Source organism: Amblyomma mixtum, chromosome 9, assembly GCF_055824585.1.
Source record: "Amblyomma mixtum isolate Tamu chromosome 9, ASM5582458v1, whole genome shotgun sequence".
NCBI lineage: Eukaryota > Metazoa > Arthropoda > Arachnida > Ixodida > Ixodidae > Amblyomma > Amblyomma mixtum.
The window spans coordinates 71,537,839-71,542,942 of NC_143020.1; the positions used below are offsets into that span (position 1 = coordinate 71,537,839).

Consider the following 5,104-nt stretch of genomic DNA (forward strand, 5'->3'; position numbering starts at 1 on the left):
GGGGCAGGACGCTGCTGAGTACGCTCAGCATTTTGTGTGCAGTAAAATTTGTTCAAAGTGCTTACATTATACTGGTACTATAATTTGGAGAACACTATTGAGTACGCGCTGTATTTGGTCTGCATAGTAATATTTGTTCATTGTGTCTAGAATACATTGCCACTATAATTTGGCTACTACACTCTAATCCCAGTAACCCATAAAGCTACCTATATAGGAGTTACACACAATAAATGCGTCTAAAATAAGCGTTACAGGTCGAGTGTTCTTGATGTTTTGATTATTCTTGACCGATGCATAGGTTACAACGACTCAAGAGGTGCGTTTTATAAGTTACTGCTGAAGGAGCTGCCTTGTAACCCATAGAAAAAAATGCCCAAAACCAGTTTTTTTTTGGTTTTGTAACCGATAAAACGCACCTCTCAGATTACGGTAACCTATAATCGGCGCGGCGATCCCGTTGAAACGAAAAAAAAAAATTGTTTCTTTTTCAAGGCCACTGCGTGCTTTTCCCGCCATGCGACGCCTCCCGACAAGACGGAAAGCGGGGAAGCCGGGTCGGCTGTTTTCTCGCTGCCGCCATCTTTTACCACTTGCATTTGCATTGCGGAGCCCGCGAAGCGAGTATTCTTTTGTGCGCACCGCTGCAAAGCAAAAAGCGTGTTAACATGTGCATCGTATATGCGGAATGAAGTAGAAGCTTATCCTGCGCGTCGTGTTATGGCACGTTTTAAATGATAATTGCAGCGACATAAGCTCGGTGCATGATTTTTAGCAAGGAAGCATAAAGTAGTTGTGTTATTCTAAGGTTAAATATCGTCCAATTAGGCCCTTTAACAAGGATTGGAAATGTTGGATTGGACTTCTTGCCTGTTACGTCCATAGAATGCGGAGAGGATTGGATCTCAGCTTCTTAAAGAAAGGCCCGAGGTAGCGAAAAGATGCCAGCGGCACGGATGACATCAATTTCGACACCATGCGGGCATTGGAGCTGTCAAGCGCGGGGCTATACCGAGCAGGCACGCACGCACTCAAGAGTCCACGTGACGGCGCAAGAGTTCGTTCTCACTTCTGTGCGTAGCCTCTTCGTGGGAGCTTCGCTACTCTGTCCGCCTTTCGCTTGCGGCAGCACGGTTGGGGCGGGCCGCGTGCGCAGCTCTCAGAGAGAGGAGGAGAAAGAGGAGGGGAATAACTGCGAAGGCGCTCGCCAAAGATGCGTCATCTCGTTTCGCGAGTGGACGGTGGGATAGAAGTCAAGATGGCGGCCAGCAGCACGGACGTGTTTGGCGTCTTGCGCGGGCGGTGCAGTGAAGATAACTGCGAGTGCCCGCAGTGCATGGTTTTGCCGGAATCGAAACTGAAGTGCGAGTACTGCGGACACTGCCCGGCAGCGCACGGGAAGATGAACGAGATCGGTGAGTACCTTTACGTGGATTTTTACCTGGTGGTTATTTATGTTGTTGTAGCAAGCTTGTTTGCACATGAACAAAGGGGGAAATTGAGCGCCTTAGTAGAACTGTGTGTAGCGCATCTCTTGCTTTGCTTGCGTGCATTATTGTGCGCTAAGTGCGACTTCGTGAGTAATCCTTTCGGATGAAAGGGAGCTCAGCAGCTCGACAGGGAACGCATGTGCAGGATTCCTGTTGTTCTGCTTTCACACTTGGCATAGTGACTGCGCCGCCTTTGACTGCGAGTATCGTGTATGTTACGAATGGCGCAATGCTGCCAGCCCAATGTCGACTTAATTGAGCCTCATGTTTCGGTAGCAGAACCTTCTTCTGCAGGTGTCTTTATGATAGGCTGCACTATGGAGCACTAATTTGTGTTGGAGGAACAGTCGGTGAAGGAATATCCGATACCGTAGGCAATGTAATGTCGGGCGAACACATGGCGCGAGGCGCCGTTACTATGCATTACTTGGTCCAGCGCTTTCCATTCATCATGCCGGCCGGCGTACAATGCGTGTTTCTCGTGTCTATTCGCTGGTTCGAAGTCGCCGCCGTGATTTCCATTGCCTCAAGGCGTGAGGGTGCGTCAGAAGCCTTGCTAAAGTTTAGATTGCTGAATGAGATTTAAAGAAGAATTGTGCAATTGATGTGCACCTTGTGCTTCCAATCTCCTTTAAAAATCTGCATAACAGCAGAGATGAAGCAGTGAAACGAGTGTACGATAAATCTTTCTCTCCTGTATGTCGCAACCATGACTCTTAGAGCACCATTAAACTGCTTCGTATGGGAGCCGGTAACTCTCTTCTGTGTTAAGTACCTCTTACTTTTTTAGAGCGCAGCTCTTTGGCGTCCGTTCCTGGGTTTCGCGTCGTCGTCGGCGTTGTCGTCGGCGTCGGCCTCGTAACCAGCTCCGCCCCCCTTTCATCCGCAGCTGGGGTTGACTCACTATCGGCGTCAGCGGCATCAGTCAGTCGCTGCTATCTCTTCCCTCCTCCCTTTATCGTGTTGTCCACTTGCTGCGCGCGCTTCTGCCCCCATCGTTTGCCGCTGGGTGTACACGCCGCCCCCCTCCCCCCTCTTCCTGCGAGTCTCCGGTTGTCAGAGCGCCGGCTCGAACTTAATTCCTTTCTTCGCTCCTCTTCCAATGCAACCCCTGTGCGGTGGCAATCAGAGAGCCAGATCGGTGGAGGCGGATCTGTATATGTGCACCGCCCGAGCCGAAATTGCCGCTGCCGTTCGCCCTGTGCGGTGGCAATCAGAGAGCCAGATCGGTGGCGGCGGATCTGTATATGTGCACCGCCCGAGCCGAAATTGCCGCTGCCGTTCGCCACTGCGAAATTATCTGCCAGTTCTTTCTGAGCCATGAGCGAGACGACCGATGGAAGTCCTCCGTCTGCTAAAAAAAAAATTCTGTGATAGCGCATACATGTGTTGCTCGATTTCTTTGCCTCAATCTATCGAAAAGGTGAAACAGCTTATTTGCTGCGCTCAAATTTCGCATTAGGAAGTAACGTAATCGTCGGTAATTTTTTTTTAGGCGGCACTGCCGGCAGGTGAAGTGCAAGTGACGGCGCCTCACATCTACACTTGCACGGACGGAACGTTTGTTTTTGCTGGCAGCCTAAACGAAGTCATCAGAGTCTGCTCAGGTGGCCTGCAGCGTGCATTAATTATTTGTCTTCTCATCTATTACGTGAAGAACTTGGAGTATCCCTCTTCTTTTTCACAAATTCATTTTCTGGTGCAAAAAATAGTGCTGCCGGGGGAAATTATTCCTAGGGGCCTTGTTTCAGCGCACCTGAGGAAGTTCCTGACTGTTTTGAATAAGATATTGTAAAGCTGTGGAGCTTGCCGCGAAGGTTTGTTAGTAATCTTTACAGAGCCAAAGTCTGGCCCGTTCTCACTATGTATATTATTTTCAAGCAGTGTGGTTCAATAAACAAATTGTGCCTCATACCATTTATTCCTTTTTACATGTGCACAACAGCGGCTTAACATTGAAGCGCGCATTTTACTACTGCGCCGTACAGTTATCTTCAACTTGGACGGGTCGAAGACTTATTTGTTGAAACATTAACCCGCCATAGTGGTTCGAACCTCCATGGGACCTCGGCTACTGAGCCAGAGGTCTTATGTTCGAACCGAGCCGCGTTTCGGAGGAGAAACGCAAGGGCGGCAGTGTGCATGAATGCATAAATTGAAAGAAGAAAATGAGAGTTGACATGTAACCTGTGAAGTACTAAGATAGGATGAAGGTTGCGACGTAACTTGCAAATATTCACAGCTGACGGTAAGATTGAGGGTTACCGCTTAACCTTTAAATTTCTCAAAAATGAGAGCAACGCTGAGGGTTACAGCGTAACCTGCATCCAGTTCATGGCCGACACCAAATTCAAAGGCACAGTGTAACTGGTAAAACGTATGCGGTACGCTGTAACTCTGAAAATTATCGGTGCACAAATTTGTGAAAGTGTGCACCTATATTAAGGGTTACCGGGATTAGAGTGTAAGATGTGTCGCCATAAAGGCTGCGACAGCAGTTCCAAGAATGTGGAGCTCTCGATCTAGAGTCGGCATATTTACTCTACGCAGGAGTACACTGGCTTCAGGACCCCTACCCCGCCTGCTGCCTGGATCCCGGACAACACGACTGCTGACTATGATCCTAAGTGGAACATGGTTGACGAAGAGAAAGTGGAAAACCTGCTGGAGCATCTGGCGTTGCTGGTCTGAAAGCCCTCGTGGCTGGACGGTTCCGGAGGCTATTCCCTACATCGCGGAAATTCCAAGCTGCACAGGATGCGTCGAAGAATTCACTGCACAGCTAACTGACAGGGAAGGTTTGTTTATGTTTACTGAGGACTACCTAACAAATGTCATGGGTATGAGCTTAGGGATGGCTCTCAAGGTATGCAATGTGGTGAGGTCACTGATAGAAAACCCGGCATAGGTTTCGCGACTAGTTTAACATCATCTGCATGAAGACATGACCACCGACCTTATGGAGCAGGACACCAGCAATACTTCATGTGTGACCCATGGAGACTGGGATGCAGCAGGACATCAGCATGCCTTCATGTCTAATCTCGGAGATTGGAGGGCTACAAAATTCTCACCATTTGCACTGTGTCAGCGTTGCGCCTTGAGTGAATGTGTCTCATGCAGCGTGTCAGCTCTCGCTCCACCATTTTCGCTAAAATGAACAGGTTTGTTTTGCATTTGTCTCCTTTCTGGCACTGCTCGTCGATATTGGCTAGAATACCCATTCCCAGAGCAACTGGAACTCAGTCACCAGCTGCCATATCTGATAACGAAGCAGTGTTGGGAATAACGCAGGGTTACTGGCAATGGGTGCTTGGTACTAGGTCGCTGGATACTGGGAGGTAAGTGCAGCATTTATGAAACATCGAGGTCTGTGCTCATTAAAGAGACAGTATATTAATTACTGACTGAAACACGTGTCATGAGATTATTGAAAAAAAAAGTACCATGATGTAAGAGTGGAGCAGTGCCATATCGGAGGAAACAAAAATATATAATTTTAATTTGGCATTGAAAAACGCGTAAGAGCGATGAAGCCTTTCCATTATTGGTGTACCCACCAGGTGACCGTATCTCCGAGATGTGCACTGTTTGGAGCGGTAACCACGGTCTTC

At 48.5% G+C, this 5,104-nt stretch overlaps 1 long non-coding RNA gene across 1 annotated transcript; it reads left to right on the forward strand.

Annotated features, from left to right (window-relative positions):
• The first annotated feature begins 1,266 nt into the window (after window positions 1–1,266).
• On the forward strand, window positions 1,267–4,901 carry LOC149329632 (uncharacterized). The gene is made up of 3 exons (XR_016285447.1): window positions 1,267–1,415; window positions 2,986–3,097; window positions 4,041–4,901. It is a non-coding gene; the product is annotated as an uncharacterized LOC149329632 (long non-coding RNA).
• The last annotated feature ends 203 nt before the right edge of the window (window positions 4,902–5,104 follow it).